Source organism: Urocitellus parryii, chromosome 3 (assembly GCF_045843805.1).
Source record: "Urocitellus parryii isolate mUroPar1 chromosome 3, mUroPar1.hap1, whole genome shotgun sequence".
In the NCBI taxonomy this organism is placed as follows: domain Eukaryota; kingdom Metazoa; phylum Chordata; class Mammalia; order Rodentia; family Sciuridae; genus Urocitellus; species Urocitellus parryii.
In genome coordinates, this window is record NC_135533.1 from 174,626,299 (window position 1) to 174,648,094 (window position 21,796).

A 21,796-nucleotide genomic window follows, 5' to 3' on the forward strand; every position below is an offset into this window, starting at 1 on the left:
ACGATGCTGCCGGTCTCAGTCTGTGAAGCTGGCCTCGTCTTAAAGCTCCTGAAGACTGAAACCGTGGCGTATGAATCTTTGCCACTCTTGTTCTCCGTCCAACGACCAGGCAATGACTTATTCTTGGAATCACAGCATTGACCATCGCAGTAAGGTAGTATTAAATTATTTAAACGGCATTAACAATGGCAAACATTATTAAACCCTTACCCTGTGCCATTTGATGTGCTCGGTTCAAGTACAAATATTTACACATATTATTTATACCCCTCCACACTGAGGACTGGCCCCACTGGCGCTCTAACACTAAACTACATCTCCAGCCCTTTTTATTTTATTTTTTGTAATTTTTTTTAGTCGTCAATGGACCTTTATTTTATTTTATTTATATGTGCCTCACACATACTAGGCAAGCTCCCTACCACTAAGCTATAAACCCAGCCCCTTATTTTTTATATTTTATATATAGGATCCTCCCACATTAGCCTCCCCAGTAACTGAGGTTATAGACGTGAGCCACTGCACCTAGCCACATATTACTTTTGAATCCTCATATCATCGTTAGGCATTATTTATTTCTCTTTAAAGATAAGGAAATTCAGGTTTTGAGAGGTTACATTACTGGCCCAACAAGTATGACAACTCCAGTGACTGCTTGAGCTGTACCTTCCCTCAGCTGTTCCCTCTCTACTGACGCCTCTCCCACCTTGGTTGGTCTACAGGTTGACTTTCACAGCAATTTGTGGACAGCATGCTGTCTGCACACTGGGACAAGGGCTGGTCTCAGGCTTCTTTGTATTTTCTGAGATCAGCACTAGGCTGCACCCAGAGGCACTTGTTCTGTTGAATTATTACTGATTATTGCTACAGCACCTACTATGCTGGCAATAAACAGGAGTGAAAGTAAAGAGAAAATACAATAATACCCCAAGAGAAAAATGGGTAGAAAACAATTGATGAGAATATACAATAAACATATTTTTAAACAGCAAAATGTTTATACTCTCATACTTATTATCATATCTAATATTCCCAACTACCCCAAAAGTCCTATTGTTATTCCTATATAACTATTAGGAAATTGAAGCCCCACGTGAAGAACATGTCACATTAATAGGCAGCAAGGTAATAAAACAAACTTAAACCCAGGTTTTCTGACTCATTCTGATCTCATAAGTATTTTTGCTGTACTACCCAGTTAAATCTACTCCACTGGACAAACACTACCCTCTCCACATCCTTGTAATTTTTATTTGGAGTAAGTGTTGGAATCTTTATTTTTAAAGAGATGGTCAAGTGTTCTCAGACATCAGTATTGGTGTCTGCTAGAAACTTTCTTTAGGATAAAAGATGAACTTAAAGACACCATTTAAGTTAGAGGCCAAGTCTTTGATCAAGTCAACCTGCCACAGAACCACTATCATTAAGAGAGGAAAATGTAGACTGGGGTTGTATCTCAGTGGTAGAGCGCTTGCCTCGAATGTGTGAGGCCCTGGGTTCGATCCTCAGCACCACATAAAAATAAATAAATAAAGGTATTGTGTTCAACTACAACTAAAAAAAATATTCTTAAAAAAAAGAGAGGAAAATTATATTCTGCCTTCATGAAAGGTTCTAAACATACTATATAGAAGAAAACAATCAATATAAGAAAGAGGATTGGACAAAAAGTCAGTCTGGATACTAGTGCCAGCCCCATGCACAATCATGGTGGGCAAGAAGCTCTGGGCCCCAGTTTGTGCATTGGTAAATGAGAATGACCATTACTTCATTAACTGTTGGGGAGAGTCAAGATATCCTAACACACACATTTTACTGGATGCTATTTCATTATTAATGATTAATGACCTCCAAAGACCAGTTGCTCCACAGGGCTAGTTCTTTGACATTTGACCACAAACTGCCATTCTCTGAAATGCTGCTTTATAATATTGGGCTAAAGGTAATCTTATCAGGGCTGGGGTCATAGCTTATCAATAGAGCACACATAAGGCACTGGGTTCAATCCTCAGCACCACATAAAAATAAATAAATAAAGATATGTGCCCATCTTTAAAAAAAATTATTTAAAAAAAAGTTAATCTTATCACAATATCATACCCTTGAAACAACATATTAAGGAGCTGGGGCTGTAGCTCAGTGGTACAGTGCTTGCCTGGCATGGGTAGGGCCCTGGGTTCGATCCTCAGCACCACATAAAAAATAAATAAATGAAATAAAAATATATTTATTTTTAAAAAACAACATATTAAGAGGATCAGACATTTTATGAGAAATCAAGCACACCAAGAATATAGAGAGTTTTTTTATATTTATTTTTTGGTTAGACACAATACCTTTATTTTGTTTGTTTATTTATTTTTACGTGATGTTGAGATCGAACCCAAGGCCTCATGCACGCTAGGCGAGCACTCTATCGCTGAGCCACAACCTCAGCCTAAGAGTTTTTTAATGGAAGAAAAATCTTCAGTCTGTTTTGGAAAACATGCACATTTTATTACTTAAACCTTCATATACAGAATCCTTAGAGTCTATTTTAACAGTTTCTAAGGTTAATACTTGTATGGAACCTTGGAGGAAAAAAAAGTAACACCTTCTTAAGTTTTTGTCATTAGAATCTTTGACTCTGGAAGGATCTTGGATCAGATCATCTCTTCAAACTTCCTATCCTATCCTTTCATCTTCTGATGTTCAGTCAACCTCTTTTCTTACACCCCCAAGTTAAAGTTAAGTCACTGCCTTTCGGAGCTGCTGTTTTCAAATGTTCATAAGGTCTAGAAATTTCTTCCTTTTATGGAGAAAAGAGATCAGACACTTTGTAATGTACACCCATCAGTCTAAGTTGGGCTTGCTGAGATTACACAGAACAGTCCAACTCTTCTACATGATAGTTCTGTGAATGTTCCAAAATAGTTATCCCATACCACCATGTCTTCTAGTTTCCAGGGTAAACTACCACAGATCCTCCAACTGTTCCTCAAAGGATGTAGTTTCTAGGGCATTCATCATCCTATTGCCCAGCTTGGGCATACTCCAACTTCTTTTGCATGGCTGTTAAAATATAGAGGAAATACCATCCTCCAGGTATGACCCTGGCCACTGAAGAATGTAACATGGGACTATTACTTTGCTTGTCCCCGCCACTAACCTTCTATTAATGGCAATTCAGATCAGATCACATTTGCTTGTTTTGGCAGTTAGGTCACATTTTGGCTTAGGTTGTGTTTATCATCAGCTAAAGCACTAAGTCTTTTTTTTTTTTTTTCATGTGAGGAGCACTAAAGTCAGGGTAGGCTGCTTTAGCCAAGAGCATGACTGGATTCATGGCTCTACTGCTCTTCTAATATTACCAAGAACACTGAACACAGGATTAAAAACATTCCTGACTTCTCTATCACCCCTAACCAAACTCCTGGCATTTCAGTAATTTTCATAGGAGAGAAAGGGTAGGAATGTGGGGAGGGAGGAAGGAATTGCAATGTCAGATTTCTGGGCTTGGTTTTACCAAAAGGACCTGCAGGGAGAATAAATGCCTTAGGTATCCATCTGGTTGGACAACAAGGGGATTTCCCTCTTGCTTCTGAGCCAAATGTGGCCAAGGCTCCTGGGACATAACTACAGTGCAGTGGCAAGAAAATATGTAGAGAAATACACAAAGGCCAGTATTGTGTTATCTCTGAAAGACAAAATGTTCTAATGCAGATTTTGAAGGTAAGACTGAACCAAAGATTATAAAACTATTAGGTGCTTCCTAAACAGTGTTCATGAAATCTTTAAAAAATTGGAAGAGCTTTGTATTTTTTCATCTTTACATTTTAAATATGTATACAGTACCTCGCACATGGCAGGTACTTTAGTACCTACTGGGAGTGAAAAAGTACACACACACACACACACACACACACACAAATATACATACACATCTCATATATATTACATATATCACTGTTCTCTTGTTCTACAGAATTTCCCTTCATGGTCAGTTGTGTAAACATATGAAAAGTTAATATAAAATCTTTTTGTATGTGTGTGTGGTACTGAGGATTTAATCTAGGGGTGATGTACCTCTGAGCCACATCCCCAGTCCTGTTTCACTAAGGTCTCACTAAGTTCCCAAGTCTAGTCTCCAACTTGTGATGCTCCTACTTCTGCCTCATGTGCATTACCACAACTAGCTTTAGATTTTCTTAAATGTAGTGCACCCTCTTAGCTTATGAAAAGTAAATATATTAACACTTTACTTATTTGAATGTTACTTTTCCAACTGTCTGACACAGTACCAGGAAGTAGATTTCACAGACCTAATAGCAGCTGAAATTCAAAGCAGAAAAGATAATCAGTAAACTTCATGCTTTTTAACTAGAGAAATGTGAGGCATTCTCTCATATATTTTTTTGTCTGAATTTTACATATAATTCTAACAAATATGTTTGTCTGATATCCCAAACTAAGCAGAAGAGCAAAGAGGCTACTTGAGGCTGAGAATGAAAAACAAAACAAAAGGTTTACAGGTTATAGAATAAATGTAAAAGAAAAAAAGCAGGAAGCAAAAAGAGTCAGAAAGATACACAGTAAACCATTAGAAGTAGTTGTATTATTTGCCTCATGGAGAATAGAAGTGTTGGAAAATACAAGTACAGGTGAATAAAATAGGGAATTTTGCTTTTTATGTTACCAACTTCCATATTATTTTAGTTAGAGAGGGCCTATATTGCTTTCATAATTAAAACATTAAGAGATACTAAATTAATGTACCAATAAAAAATGTGTAAAGAAAAAAAGAAATATTAAGAGTATAAAAGAGTTGTTTATAGGGCTGGGGTTGTGGTTTAGTGGTAGAATACTTGCCTAGCATGCATGAGGCACTGGGTTTGATCCCCGGCACCACATGAAAATAAACAAATAAAATAAAGGTATTGTGTCCACCTACAACTAAAAAAATATTTTAAAAAAAGAGTTGTTTATAATACTGAAGAATTGGAAACCACCTATTTATTCAACAATGAGGACTGAGTATGATGGTGTACCCCTATAATCCTAGTGTCTCAGGAGGCTGAGGCAAGAGGATCACAAGTTCAAAGCCAGCCTCAGCAATTTAGAAGACCTCAGCAACTTAGTGAGACACTGTTTCAAAATAAAAAGTGGACTAGAAATGTTCCTTAGGGCCCCTTCTTTCAATCCCCAGGACCAAAAATTAAATAAATAAATAAATGTTTGGTAAAAGGACATTGATTGAAAAATATATATCCATTTAAAAGACTATTATGCAGTGAATAAAAATGTCACAGATTAATATTTTAGAAAGTGTTCAAATTATATATATGTGTGTTTGCAGTGTGTGTGTGTGTGTGTGTGTGTGTGTGTAAGTATTTGTGTTTATTTAAGGTGATGGGGATTGAACCCAGTGTTCCACCACTGAGCTACATCCTCATCTCTCTTTTTTATTTTTATGTCTTTTTTCTTTTTCCAGAGTGCTGGGGATTCAACCCAGGGCTTCACACATTCTGGGTAAGAACTCTACTAGTAAACTGTACCTCTAGCCCCTTATTTTTTGAGAGAAGGTCTTGCTAAATAATGGAGACTGGCCTCAAACTTGTGATTTTCCTGCCTTGACCTCCTGAATAGCTGGGATTACAGGCATCCACCATCAAAGCATGTATTTTAAGTTGAAAATAGTAGGTTACAAACAAAATATAAGAAATGGTACTGTTTTTATAGACTATATGCAAAAAATTTAAAAAGCCACTGGAGTAGGAAAAAAAAAGTCCTGGTATAAAGGGAATTATTTTCTTGGAATTAAACATTTCATTTACTTTATCTGTGTAACATCTTTGAAATTAAACAATTTTTTATAACAAGAAAAAACTCTCAGCTAAAACAGAAGGAAAATAAAATTTAATGTTTTCACCAATATTTCTTGTGATAGAAACTGCTAGTCCAGAGCTGGGGTAGTGGCTCAGTGGTAGAGCGCTCACCTCGCACGTGAGAGACCCTGAGTTCGATCCTCAGCACCACATAAAAAAAATAAATAAGTAAAAAAAAAAAAGGTATTGTGTCCAACTACAACTAAAAAATAAAATATTTTAAAAAGAAAGAAACTGCTAGTCCACTATGATAATTAATTTTATGTATCAATTTGGCTGGACCATGAAGTGCACAGATATTTGGTTAAACATTTTTCTGGGTGTGTCTACAAGGCATTTTGGATGAGATTAACATTAGAAAATAAGTACACTGAATAAAGCAGATTCCCCTCCCCAGTGTGAGTGGGCCTGAACAGGGAAAAAAAAAAAAAAATGCTGAGTAAGGGAGAATTTGCTCTCTGCCTGACTGCCTTTGAGCTTGGACATTGATCATCAGCCTTGGTCTGGAACTTGTACCATCAGTTCTCAGGCCTTTGGACTTTGAGTAGAACTCAAAGGCTTTGCTCAGTCTCCAGTTTACCAACTATAGACCAGCCTCAATAACTGTGTGAGCTGATTCCTTATTTTATATGGGTTTGCATATGTATATTATTAGTAGTTCTGTTTCTCTGGGGAACCCAGACTAATATAGATTTGAATCTGAGAGTAAGGTGCTACTGTAACAATATCTAAGAATGTAGAAGCAACTTTGGAATTGAATAATGGGTAGGGACAGGGGGAATTTTGAGGTGCATACTAGAAATATAGGTATTAAGGATGATAGTTTTGGTGAGATCTTAGAAAAGAGCTAAATATCTAACTGAATATTTAACTGGAGATTGTAAGCAAAGTGTTGAAGCAGTGCCTTAGTGCTTCTTCACTGTTTATAGTAAAAAGCATGAAGGAAAAAAATCAATTAAAAGAGGAATTGTTAGGGCTGGGGTTGTGGCTCAGCGGTAGAGCACTCACCTAGGTGTGCGAGGCGCTGGGTTTGATCTTCAGCACCACATAAAATTAAATAAATAAAATAAAGGTATTGTGTCCAACTACAACTAAAAAATATATTTAAAAAAAAGAAAGCGGAAGTGTTAAGCAAGAAGGAACCAGAACTTAAAGATTTGGAAAAACTTCTCAGCCTATTCATAATTTTAAAAAAAGAAAAAGCTTATTTTGAAGAGAACACTGAATGTGGCTGAACAGTCATTTGATAAGGAGATTAGTACATATGAAACCCAGACCTAATCAGCCATTCTTTTTTTTTAGAGAGAAAGAGAGAATTTTTTAATATTTATTATATATATATATTTTTTTAGTTCTTGGCAGACACAACATCTTTTTTTGTATGTGGTGCTAAGGATCGAACCTGGGCCACATGCATGCCAGGCAAGCGCACTACCGCTTGAGCCACATCCCCAGCCCCATCAGCCATTCTTTAACTAAAGGGGATAGAGATGGGGCAAAATGCAGGAAGGCAATGGGACTTCTTAGAGCCATAATGCAATCATTATCATTGAGCTAAAGAATATTTATCTCACAAGGAAAGAAACAAGTCTCCTTGAAAAATAATCTTCAAAACAAAAATAGATAATTGAATTCATTCTCTCTTCATTCAAATATTTATTTAACTTATGAAAGATATAGTGCTAGCCAGGCATAGTGGCTCATGCCTGTAATCCCAACTACTTGGGAGGCTGTGGCAGGAGGATCTCAAGTTCAAAGACAGCCTCTGCAACTTAGTGAGATTCTTTTTTTTTTCTTTCTTCCTTAGTGAGACTGTGTCTTAAAATAGCTGGGGATGTAGTTCAGTGGTAGAATTCCCTGGGTTAAATCCCCAGCACTGCTAAAAAAGGAAAAATAAAAAAGAAAGATAAAGTGAACTGTGAGGAATAAGCTGAATAAGATATGTTTTCCTTTTTTCTATATTTTTATTGCTGCATTATAATCATATGTAATAGTGGGATTCATTGTTACGTATTCATATAGGCACACAATATAAGATACACACACACATACACACATAGAGAGAGACAGCATATTTCTAGGACCTTATAATTTAATTTAGCAGGGCAGATAAAAAAGAAACCTATGTATATAAATGGGTTTTACACAATTCTCTGAGAATTAGGGAATTAAAGAAATAATATTTAGAAAACGTTAAAAATCTTATATTATTAGAGCTATTATCACATTTCTCACGACTAAAACACTCAGGGTCACTCCGGGGGAACTGGGCTGCACGAAATAACCACACAAGAGACAGAGATACCTTTTTCTTTGGGTTCCTGTGATGGCTCCTCTGACCATAAAGGTCCACAGAAAGAGAGAGAGAGCACACATGCTAAATCCTTTTATTGAGGAGAAGCCATTCAAATGAGGCATGGGGTCAGGCTTCAGGAGGTTGAGTCTAGCTTCCTGATGTCTGCTGCCAGCAGGTTCACTGACATCTAGGAAAGCCACACCCAAAGGCAGAGCAAGAGAAAGAGATACACAAAGGGCGTTTCCATGGAACATTCTATCCCAAACAGGGCAAAGGGGTAATATCACAAAGGAACAGGTGAGTGTAGCTCAATCCATGGGGCGACATGCCTACATCTGAAGAGGCGTCCTCAGTCTCCGAGACTGGGGCAATGTCCAGGTCACTACAAGATGTAATGACAATCAGAAGCCTCTCCATTCAGGGAAAGAGAATGCAAATCATTCAGACTGGCTCCCCACAAGCTATTAGAGTTTTTGGAGATGTATTGATTGTCTCAACACATGGTAAAGGAATTTGTAGCTTAGCAAACCAATGCCTTAGTTCTCATATAAAGTCAGTACAAAATGCTTTCAGACATACCTCTTAGACATAACCCAACATTCTTCTTCACTGTCTCACTCTGTCTCTGTTAGGAGAAAAGCAAAATACGAAGAAGTATCTCAAACTATGATTTTTCTTCAGCACAACCTATAATGGAAAGAGAATCTCAAAGGTCACACAAAAATATCCTTGATTCTCCTTTTATCATTTAAAACAATCAAGGCTCCTCTTCAGTTACCAGAGTCTGGCTTCAGCTTTCTGTCATGGTTTTTCCCTCATTGATTTTTGTTTTTTATTAATCTAACCTTGCCTGGGAAAAATCCCAAGCAACTTGTTTTGAATATGTTTATTCTTTTCTCTAGTCTAGGAAAACTAATAGAATCTGTACAAAGTAAGAGAATTACCTAAATGAAACTGAATCCAGGAAGTCTTCTTTGGCGGATTTCCCAGTACAGCAGTGACAGCCTGAACAGAAGACTAGGATACTACAAATTCTAATTCAATCGTGAGTAAGAGCTTTGTCTAGGAAGAATAAAGGAAATACAAGGATGCCAACCTAAGACTGCTGTTCCTGGACACTGTCCTGTTAAGAATTTACAAAGAGGATTAGTTCTCATTATAAATAACAGATATGAACAGGTATTTTTACATTGTCACTGAGATGACAACTCCTATGAATGATTTAAGATAGTGGATTAACATCACACTATAGTGACACAGCCACATCAATGTTTATAGCAGATCAATTCACAATAGCTAAGCAATGGAACTAGCCTAGGTGCCCTTCAGCTGATGAATGGATACAGAAAATGTGGTGTATACACAGTGGAATATTACTCAGCCATAAAGAAGAATGAAAGTATGGCATTTGCCAGTAAATGAATGGAACTTGAGACTATCATGCTGATATAAGGCAATCCCAAAAAACCCAAGGCCAAACATTCTCTCTAATATGCAGATGCTAATACCCAATAAGGGGGTTGGGAGGGAAGAATAGAATTTCATTGGATTAGACAAAGGAGGAAGAAGAGAAGGAAGAGGGAACAGGAATTGGAAAGACAGTAGAATGAATCAGACATAACTTTCCTGTGTTTATATACAAATACACAACCAGTGTAATTCCACATCATGTACAATCACGAGAATGGGAAGTTATACTCCACATATGTATAATATATCAAAATACTCTCTACTGTCATGTCTATCTAAAAAGAACAAATTTTTAAAAGATGGTGGATTAAAAATTTAGTTTCAATAATGAAGTTGGAAGACTCATACTCCCTGATTTTAAAACTTACTACAAAGCTACAATAATCAAAACAGTGCAGGAGTGGCATAAAGACAGAGAGTCCAGAAATAAACCATTGCATACATGTTCAAATGATTTTTTTCAAATCATTTTTAATATGAGTGACAAGACCAGTTAATGGAGAAAGAACAGACATTTCAACAAATAATTCTGGAAAACTGAATATCAACATGGAAAACAATGAAGTTGCATCCTTACAACATCAATATCTGACATCATATTCAATTTATAATTCAAAATGGGTCAAAGATCTAAGCATTAAAATCAAAACTACAAAGCTCTTAGGAGAAAACACTGAATAAAACTTTATGGCATTGTATGTGGCAATAATTTCTTAGATATACACCAAAGGCACAGACAGCAAAGGAAAAAAAATCAATAAAACTGGACTTAATCAAAATTAAATTTTTGTGTATCAAAGGATACCTCCAATAGAGTGAAAAAGCAACTCACAGAATGGGAGGCAATATTAGCCAACATTTATCTGATAAGGTAATAATAGCTAGAATATATAAAGAATTTCTACAACATAAAAACAACCCAATTCAAAAACAGAAAAAGGACTTGAATTTATTCAAAGAGAATAAACAGATAGTCAAATCAGCACATGAAAAGATGCTCAAAATCACTAATCATTAGAGATTGCAAATCAAAGCCATGATTACATACAATTTCAAATCTATTAGGGTAGCTATCATTAAGAAAGAGAGAAGGAAGGCGAGGTGCAGTGCAGTGATGGACACCTGTAATCCCAGCAGCTCAGGAAGCCAAAGCAGGAGGATTACAAGTTCAAAGCCAGCCTCAGCAAAAGTGAGATGCTAAACAACTCATTGAGACCCTGTCTCTAAATAAAATACACACACACACACACACACACACACACACACACACACACACAAATAGGGCTGGGGATGTGGCTCAGTGGTTGAGTGCCCCTGAGCTGAATCCTGGATATCCCCTCACCCCCCAAAAAAAGAAGAGAGAGAAGCAAGGCAGGAGCAAGTAAGGGAGGAATGGCAAGAGCAAGGAAGAACCAATTTCAACAAGGATGTGGAGAAATTGAACACTTATGCATTGTTGGTTGTAATATAAAATGGTGCCACTGCTATAGAAAATAGTATGGAGGTTCCTCAAAAAATTTAATATATTGGTGCTGTGGTAGAACACTTGCCTAGTATGATTCCACCTTGAATTTTGAAACCTCCATAAAACTCCAAGAGGACAGGATTCAGAGATCTTCCAGGTTAGTGAACATGTCAGTGCTTAGAGAGGGCATAGAAGCTCCACTCCCCACTTCTATGGCTGTTTACCTTATCCATTTCTTCCACTTGGCTATTCCTGAGTCATAGTCTTTGTAATAGACTTCATAATAGCAAATAATATGTTTCTCTGATTACAATGAACCATTCTAGCAAATTATCAAACCTGAAGAGGAAATAATGGGAACACCTAAGTTATAGCTGGTTGATCAGAAGTATAGATGGCAATCAGGACTTGAGCTGGCATCAGAAATGGGAGAGCAGTTTTGAGGTTTGAGTCTTTAATTCGTAGAATATGCTGCTGAATCTAGACAGATTGGGTCAGAAGTCAATTGAATTATTTGATAACCTGTTGGTATATGAAGAGTTCAAGAATTGGTTAGTGTGAGGGAAAAAAACCACATTTTTGGTTTCAGAAATAATGTAAGTAAAAGCAACATGGAGGCTGCCATAACAATAGATCACTGACTGGGTGGTTTAAATGACAAAAACTTATTTTCTCATCATTCTAGAGGTTAGAAGGTCAAGATCAGTTAGCTTTCTGGTAAAGCCTTTCTTCCTGGTTTGTAGACAGCTGATTTCTTGCTATATTTTCTCATGAAATGTCTTAAGTGTGGAGAGACAGAGATACAGATAGACAGACTGAGAGAGGTCTGATGTCTTGTCCTTTTCTTATAAGGTCATCAATTCTATTGAATTGGGGAGGCCTTATTACAAAATACAATCACATTGGGGGTTAGGGCTTCAACATAAGAACTTGATGAGGATTAAATTTAATCTATAACTCACAGGGAGGGCCTCTCAGAAGAAGGGACATTTTCATTGAGACCTAAAGAATCTATAGGAGCTTATTATGGGATGAGCCAGAAAAAGGTCACTTTACAGAGAAGAAATATGTGTAGAGGTGTAAAGTGCATTTGTTATACTGTTTGAGAATAGTAAGTTATGCTACAGGTGAAAATTTAAAAAATAAGGTAGATAGATGAAATTCAAATGTATTAAGTAATTAGTGGGTGGAGCATGTGTATGTTAAATGTAGATGGAAATAAAAGGATTAATATTAATGTAATTAATATTAATGAGGCATAATATACACAAAACACCTAGGCACTAAGTATTCATAACAAATTAAACGTATACCAGACAATGTCCAGGATAGACTGACTATATGTGAGTGTTTAATATTCATAAGGTTAAACATTTTTTTTAGTTGTTGATGGTCCTTTATTTTTATTTATTTATATGTGGTGCTGAGAACCAAACCCAGTGCCTTACACATGCCAAGCAAGTGCGCTACCCTGAGCCCAAGCCCCAGCCCCTATTTATAAGGTTTTAACCATTCATTGGTAATAACTATTCTGGTTCATGTGTCTTCTGACCAAAAATGTAAACTTATGGCCTAAATAAAACCCATATTTGTAGAGTTGGTTATGTAGTTCAGTAGTTTAGTGCTTTTCTAGCATGTGTGAGGCCCTGTGTTCAACCAGCACCACAAAAACAAACAAAAGCCATGTTTTGTTCAACACGTCCATTTGTGAGTTGACCTAGAAGTCGTGTGTACTTGTCTCTCCTGAGTCCTTCTGGTAGAACAAATGTCCATACATGACCCCAGGCAAACTTCTCACTGTGACCCCTTTCTTTGAACCTCACTCTGGCCCATCAGCTGAGAAGACTGATGCAACACAGAAATTCTAATATTTCCACCTTCCTCTTATACTTTCATCATAATATTTGAAATTATACCATTTCTTTCCCCCTTGCTTTACACTGTATTTTAAGTTGATTTAATAAACTGTGTGTGTGGTTCAAGCATTTTAATTTAGTCTGTTAGCCCTCCTGTTCTTCAATATTTGGGATACCTTGTCTGATAATATAATTGAAGTCTACCATTGCATTAATTTCCTACATACACAAAGAAAGGTCTTAAAATGGGACAATTTTGATGTCTTCTAGAATTGCCCTGCTCAATATGATAGCCACTAATCATATGTGGCTATTTAAATTTAAAATAAAATTAGAAAGTCAGTTCCTCACATTTTACATGCTCAATGGGTACATGTGATTGGTGGGCGCCAATGGACACCTGAACAGTATAAAAGAACATTCTCATCATCATGGAACATTCTATCTGGTGGTGATGTTCTAGAAACTTAGAGGCCAGTTTAGCTTGAGGGTAATGCTGAGGACAGTGGCAAGAGTTAGAGAGGAATGCTGTTTTGATGCTAAATGGGGACTTGTGCACCATGGGAAAGAATTTGAATTTTAGTCTAAGTATATAATGTACATACTCTGATTTATATTTTAAGAAGATTCCTGCTAGCAATTGACAGAAGAATAGGTTGGAAGAAGAGAGTTAACATAGCAGGCTTGATTATTATCCTTTGAAAGCCCAGCTTAATTGTTGGTCCTTGGCTGGAACTTAGATTTGGGGAGGGTTCCTATCACCCAACTGATAAGAATGACTCATTGTATGTAAATTGTACAATGTACCTTATGATAATCTTATTAGTCTTTGTGGGCTGTATAAGAAAATATCATAAATTAAGAGGCTTATAAGCAACAAAAGTTTCTCACAATTTTTGAGGCTGGGAAGTCGAAGACCAAAGCATTGGCAGATTCTTTATCAATTAGGGGTCTGGCTCTGTTGCTCATAGATGGCACCTTCTTGCTGTGTCCTTGCATGGTGGGAAGGATGAGGAGTCTCTTGCCTGTTTAATAAGGACACAAATCCCATTCATGAGGACTCTGCTGCTAAGACCTTAATCACCTCACAAAGGCCACACCTCCCAATACCACCGCCTTGTGAGTTAGGCTTTCAACACATGAATTTTGGGAGGACAAAAACATTCAAGTCATAGCAATTCAGAACCATCTGCTTTCCTTTGAGGAATCTGGAATTTTGGCACATGCCAGGCAGTGATTAAGAGACTAGCTTCCAATAAAATTCCTGGGGGCAGAATCATTCATAAGCTTCCATAGTTAGCAACATTTCACTTAATGTTGTCACAATGCAATGTTGACTCCAGTGGGAGAGGACCCTTGGAAGTTTGGGCCTGATTTCCTCTGGACTTTGCCCTACATGTCTTTTCTTTTTGTTGATTTTGCTTTGGATCATTTTGCTATCATAAATCATAGCTGCATGATTATATTCCGAGCCCTGAGTCTTCCTTGCAAATCACTAAAACTGTGCTTGGTCTTGGGGACCCCTGATATGGAGGGGGAGGAGATTTCAATAAAATGGGAAGATAATTTAATAGGCAATTTTAATTCAGGTGAGAGAAAATGATGGCTTGGACTATAATGGTAGCAATTAAGATCAAGAGAAACAAACAGCTAAATATTTCCAAACTATTATCTTTGTTGTAGAAATACAACTCAGAAATAGAATGGGAATCCCCATCTGAAATGGTGATGGGAAATTTTTTTTCTATCCAAGTCCCCACCTCTTCCAGTGTGTTAACTTTGATTAATTGTACTAAGTATTTACCTGCCTGCTTATTATCTTCAAAGGGTGAGGTCAGCTATGTGTAACTTGCTTTCATTATCCATAACCACATAAACCTATGTTTCCCCAACTTACACTGCTCTCATTTCTATCCCTTCCATCTCTTCTTTACCGTTGCTGGCCCCACTGTTGTATGTCTTATGATCTGTATTAATGTATCAATTTAGAAAGTCAGTCTTTCTAATCAGGTTCTTCCATCCTTAACCACTCTCAACATGATCTAATCTTCCTTGTCTTATCAATCTGTTCCTATTTTGGGCACATCAAATTCCTTTACCCCAGTTTCAAGACTCTCCCAAAACCTAATCTCATCCTATTTAGCTTAACTTCCCATCTTTGTCCTCCCTGGCACTTATCCTCCTCTCCCCAGGGCCCCACTGACAAAATGTGCTCATTCCTACCCCCAAGGTTTTAGTTATGTACTCCCCCCCTCACCCCCAATTTTCTCTCTCCTTGTCTCTTTCCAATTCATTCAAGACCCATTTTACTCATAAAAGCTTTCCCTGACTGGCCTTTCCTTGACTATATTTAGTTAATCCCACTCAACCAAAACATTTAGAGTAGATACCATACAATTTAGGATTTAAGTATGTATCAATTAGGACTCTTTGGGTTTCAAGGGACAGAAAACTCAACTCTGAATATATTAAACAATAAGAGGTAACAATGATTCATATATCTTAAAAGTTCAGAGAATATCTTCCTTTATTACAGCACTATCCAAAGTCTCCAACAATGTCATCAAGATTTTTCTTATTTCTTCTTTTTTTGTTGTTGTTGTCATTGAGGATTGAACCTAGGACCTTGCACATACCAGGTAAGCACTCTATAACTGAGCTATATTCCCTTCCCCTACTATTGGGATGCTGTTTCTGGGTTCTTCCTCTCACTAAGTTGTTTTATTCTCAGAGAAGCACTATGTGATTCCTCTTTTCTTCTCCCCCACCCAACAGCTTCAACTTCATAAACATCCAGATTCAAATCCAATGGAAAAATAAAGAGCACTTCCTCATGGAAATTTTCAAGAAACTCCTGGAATTCCATCTTTCAAATTGAGCCTGTCACCATAAACACTGTGGTAACAGGAATTCTGAGAGCTGACTGGTCAAATTTGGGTCACATGTTCCAACATGGTATAGTCAGTTTTCTGTTGCTGTAACCAAGATTACTTTGAAGATTAGTATATATCAAATATTAATTGAAAAAAATGGCTTGTAGGGTCCTTTAAGAGAATCACATTCAATAGATGCAAGGTGGGGGCTAGGAATCTGCATTTTTAACAAACCCTCTAGATTATTCAAATGGAAGTGATCTAAGGATTCTACCTTGAGAAACATTGTACCTTTAGAGCAGTCATTCCTTTATATTTTCTACACACAAGGTAGAAAGTGGAAAGCTCTCTAGTTGGAGAAGGTGGCTAGGTGACTTGTCCAGAAAATTGTTGTATGTTTATTTGAGTTACTGAGGGGCTCCTGAGGGAGACTGGGACAGCCATTGGTTAAGGGATGCTCAAATGCAGTTCTTCTTAAGTTTTAAGGTACACATAAATCACCAGGGATCTTATTAAAATGTAGATTCTAATTCAGTGGAACTGGCTGAATTCTGAGAATTCTGTATTTCTAATAAGCTCTCAAGTGACGCTAATGCTACTGGACTTGGCACCTAGATAAGCAGGACTTTAGACTAAAAGTGAGGTATATTAAAAGAGAGATATAATCAGAAATTGCATGTGAAATGGAAAACCAAGACATGAAGTATAGCCAGGGTCTGAAATAGACTTAATCCAAAGGTTAAGCAATTTTGAATCATGAAAGGAGAAATGGCTAAGTTAGAACCCCATTCAACCCAGATTGGTTAAAAATAGATCACCAAGATTTTCAGTCTTTCCCACACTCATTTTGCTCTCCCACCGTGGAACATGTTTGAGGCCTACCTGAAAAGAGAGGATCATATACATAGGCCAGGTCCTATCAGCCTGTATGTGGAAAATGTCTTTCAAAGTTTCTTAAAGTAACTCACTATTTTCTTTAGTTAACAAATCCACTCCCCACCCTAGAAAATGTAACTTTTAAACACAAGTAGTAATCCCCACAAAGATCCCCCAGGTCAAGATCTTATCATATCTTCCTCTGCTGAAAATCCTGACTAGTTCCTGACTGGGTTTTTTTATTTTTTATTTTTTGTTTTTTTAATATTTTTTTTTTAGTTTTCGGCAGACACAACATCTTTGTTTGTATGTGGTGCTGAGGATCAAACCTGGGCCGCATGCATGCCAGGCGAGCGCGCTACTGTTTGAGCCACATCCCCAGCCCATAGTTCCTGACTATTAAGAACAAACTTCAGAATTCTGAACTTTGAATTCAATTTCCACCATCTGTTCTATTGCTATGTTTCCAGTCCTTTCTCTTACCAAAAACCTATTTTGTCACACTTTTAAGTTTCTGCTCCAAGTGCAAAGACTGGAAAACCCTTTTTTCTAATATGTTCTCCAAAGCCTATCTTAAATACCATAATAATGGTACAAAAACAACCTATATGTAGAGAGTCCTTCCTGTTCACTAGACACTGTTACGTCACTGAATTTTCATTTCAACCATGAAAGATAGGGATTATGATTGTCTATTTGTTCATTTGACAAATATTTGTTGAGCCCTTGATAGTGGCTGAGAACTACTCTAAACACTGAAAACTGAAGAGGCAAGTCCCTTCCTCCGACTGCCTGGCATTCCAGCTCTAATAAACAAAAAACAAACAAATAATTAAGTTAAACATAAAATATGACTATGATAAGTGCTATCAAGAAATATGAGGATGTGGGCTGGGGTTGTGGCTCAGTGGTAGAGCGCTTGCCTACACATCAACGTGTAAGGCACTGGGTTTGATCCTCACCATCACACGAATGAATAAATAAATTAATTAATTAAATAAAGTTATTATGTCCATCTACAACTAAAAAATATTTTTGAAAAGAAATATAAGGATGTGATAAAGGTAATATTTTCAACAAATACTTGAATGGAGACCACCATTAGCCTTTGAGAACAGCTGAAGGCACAGAAAACAGCAAATGCAAGGGGCATATGTTTGGCAAGGGTAGAATGACTGGAAAGGAAGATGGTTAGATAGAGAAGTGGGAGAGAAGGATACATCCACACAGGGAGGTTTTTTGCTTTTTTCTCTAAATTAGAGAAAAAGCCATTATCTATTTTAAAAGTCAGAGGCTATTGTCTTGAAAATCGATCACAGGAAAAGAAGAATAATTAGGGAGACCTGTTAGGGGCTACTGTAAAGTCCCAGATAAGACATGATGGAGGTCTGGCCCAAAGCCAAAGCTGTAGAGGTTGGGGAGAAGTGGTCAGATTTTGGATTTATTTTGAAGGTTCAACAGGCAGAATTTGATGGCGTGAGGGCAAGAGAATGAGAAGAGCAAAAAACAACTTGAGTTTTTTAGCCTCCGCAACTGGAAGAATAGAGTTGCTATTTGTTGCTATCTTATAGATAAAGAATTTGAAGTTTAAGGAGGTTAAGTAACTTCTCAAAGGCAACTGTCTAGTTTCTGTTACAGGATTATCTGGAAAGATTGAGTGGCAATTCCCTTTCTCCCCATCTCCTCAAGGAAAGTGCACTGCAGTCCTCCCCTTCCTTTGACCCAGCAGGGAATTAATAGGCCTTTGTTCTCCAAGAACTCTTTGCTAATATAAAGACAAGAAAAAACTGCACTGAGACTGGGGAAGTATTGTGGGATTTAGAGTTTTCCAAGTGTCTGCCTCCCTTAGAGGACAGAACTCAGGTCAGGATGCCTGAAGGAGGCCTGGGAAACATGTTACAGGGTGGCAAAGGCTTATAATCCCAGCTATTTGGGAGGTCGAGGCAGAAGGATTGCAAGTTCAAGGACAGCCTTGGCAACTTAATGAGAACTTGTCACACACACACACACATAAAATAGAATATACCTCATTGGTAGAGTGCCCCTGGGTTCAATCCCCAGTATGACAAGAAAAAACTAAACACCTTGGGAATAATCTGAATGATAAATGTTCAATGTTGTAGGAAAGGTTGATTAAATTGTATTTATATAGAGTATGATGCCATGTACCCATTTAGAAAGCTAGAATAGATCCATATTTATAAGTACGAAAATATGTCCATAGTGTGTAGCAGAAGGAAGGATCAGTGTATGTAGAGTATGATTCTACATATGATATACCCTGTGCATAAATATACATACACAAACATGAAGGAACAGTTAAACACACGTTCACAAATTTAAACGCACGTTCACAAAATATTAAAAGTGTTTATCTGTGGCTAATAGGTTTATGTAATTTATTTCCTGCTTTTCTGTATTAACTGACTTTTAAAAAATGAACATGTCAATTATGTAATCAGAAAAAAACCAATATTTTGTTTTAGAAAAAATGTCTTCTACTTAGGATTTTGCAGTTTTACCTTTAATTCTGTTATAAAACTGTTTAAAATATTCATTAGATATTTTACACCTTAGAAAATTTTTATTAAGCCTCCTTTTTCATCATTTTAATGTTGAAAAAGTTAAATACATTAAGTGGTGTCTCTTTATGCTTGAGTTCTTTCCAGTAGGCACTCTGATAAAAAACACAGCTCCATTTACTGTTTTGTTTTTTTTTTTTCCTTGGTCCCAGGGATTGAACCCAGGGGCTCTTAACCTCTGAGCACAGCCCCAGCTCTTTTTTAATTTTTTTATTTTGAGACAGTGTCTCACTAAGTTTCTGAGGCTGCCTTTGAACTTGTAATCCTCCTGCCTCAGCCTCCTTCCTGCCTCAGTCTTCCCAAGTGGCTGGAATTACACCACCACACTAGGCTCATTTACTCATTTTTTACATCACTTTTCTTTGTACTGACAAAGATTAAATGGCTACTTTTTAAAAACCACAGCTATTTCCACAAATAAGATGGCACAAATTTTATTGGTAGTAATTTTTTTACTGAGGTAAAAGTAGTTTTGAAACAAAAGTTCTGTTCAAAGTCTGGCATTTTAGCCCATTTACTGCTGTGTTTCTCCTTCCGAGCTTCATTATAAAACTATGACTTATAAATAAGTTTTCCTTTAATCCTTGAAATACTAATGCTATGCACACCACATTATCCATATGGTATTATTTCTGAATACATAATTCTTGGGAAAGTAGAAATCCAGTGAACTGATTGAACTCCAAGTCTTGCAGTATTGGGTACTAGACCATACTTAGAGGTTAAAATCACTCTGTTATTTGGAAAACAATTTCAAAGAATTAGATGGCTGTGGACAGTAAAATCAAGAACAATGATATCCTCTCCAGTACTCAATAAAGGAAATTAAGATCCCTGCCACACCTATTATATATTTAATAAGGGGGAAGGATTTGTTTTGTTTTGTTCACAAAGAGCAGGAAGAGAAAAAAAAAACAGGAGGAAGTATCAGATTATGAAGCTGATGCAAATTGACTGGAAAATAGGTGAAGTAAACAGAAGCAAAATTTAATTATTTTTTTTAAAAATTGGTGATAGAAAAATGGGTCATAGAGCCTAAAAAATTAGAGGTGATGAAATAAGCATATCTAAAGTTCAGTCTCTACATTTAGTTAACCACCAGGTTCGGATGATGTGTTTAATCCTCAGCAAAATTGAAAGATATTAAAAAGTAGTTTTCGAGTTACTCTCACTACCTCTATTTGGTTCTAACCTAATTTTATCCCAGTTCGTATTTAAATCTTATTTTTAAGTGGCTTTACTGTTACCAGTTCAAGATAAATCTAGAACTCTAAATTTTATTTAGATTTTATTTTGCTCATGAAATTATTTACATTTTAATAAGGCATGCATGCATGAAAAAGCCTTCAAATAGTTAAATCTTACTGGGCATGCTGGCCCACACCTATAATCCCAGCAGCTGGGGAGGCTGAGGCAGGAGGATCAAGAGTTCAAAGCCAGCTTCAGCAAAGGTGAGGCACTAAGCAACTCAGTGAGACCCTGTCTCTAAATAAAATACAAAATAGGGCTGGGGATGTGGTTCAGTGGTTGAGTGCCCCTGAGTTCAATCCCCTGTACCAAAAACCAAACAAACCCTTAAGTCTCCTTCAATCTGACCTCACTTCCTCCTGGTCCTGCCCCAGAATAGTGTTTCTTAGTTGCCTGCCCACTGTACACATCTACTTAAAAGTACCATTCAAATTCACCCCATTACCCCAAAAAACTTTCTTCTCCTCCTGGTTCTCACCTCTTCCCTTTTGTTTATTTCTCATATTCTAAAAATATATCTCCTTTAACCCTCCAAGTCTATTTGTTCTTCCCTGTTCACATTGATAAGGCCTTAATCATTTTTCATCTGAATGTGCAAGAGTTTCTAAGTGATCTTTCTGCCTCCAATCCATTTTCCATTTGACCATCCTTCTAAAATTTACTGTTGATTTATGTCAGTTGCTTGTTTTAAAATTCTTTAATGGCTCCTCATTGCCTTCAGGATAAAACAACAGATACAAGGAGATGGCACAGAAGGTCCTTTGTGAGCTGTATCCAGTCTGCTCTTCTAATCTCTCTCTACTTCATTCTTTAACCATGCACCCCAGCCATGTCAAACTAACTGCTGTTTTTCAAATAAGTCATGTCTTCCTACTTCTGGCCGTATGGTCAAGTTTTTCTTTCAGCCTGAAATGATTCCCCTTGCTCCACCTGCAAGCTCCTAGTCATTGCCGAAGACTTAACCAATAGTCATTTTTTTAAATGTTTCTCTTTTTTTTCTGAAGACTTTCTTGACCTATGTAGGCAGAGTTCTATAGAATCTACAATATACATTTTTTATTATCTATTGCTGCATAACATATTATCCCCAAACTTAGTAGCTTAACAAAAATATATTATCTCTCAGTTTCTATTGGTAAGGAAGTTGGGAGCTACTTGGCTGGACAGCTCAGGCTAGGAGTTCTCATGGGGTTCAGTAAGATGTTAGCTAGGACTACAGTTATTTGAGGGCTTGAATGGGCTAGCAGATTCATTCCCGGGGCTTAC

The 21,796-nt window shown here is 37.0% G+C and overlaps 1 long non-coding RNA gene and 1 other non-coding gene across 2 annotated transcripts; both read left to right on the plus strand.

Annotated features, from left to right (window-relative positions):
* The first annotated feature begins 68 nt into the window (after window positions 1-68).
* Window positions 69-16,353, plus strand: LOC113182604 (uncharacterized). Its single transcript, XR_003300765.2, has 5 exons — window positions 69-154; window positions 5,471-5,508; window positions 9,063-9,205; window positions 15,488-15,590; window positions 15,727-16,353. It is a non-coding gene; the product is annotated as an uncharacterized LOC113182604 (long non-coding RNA).
* Window positions 5,945-6,017, plus strand: Trnaa-cgc (transfer RNA alanine (anticodon CGC)). The gene has a single exon. It is a non-coding gene; the product is annotated as a tRNA-Ala (tRNA).
* Window positions 16,354-21,796: the final 5,443 nt, after the last annotated feature.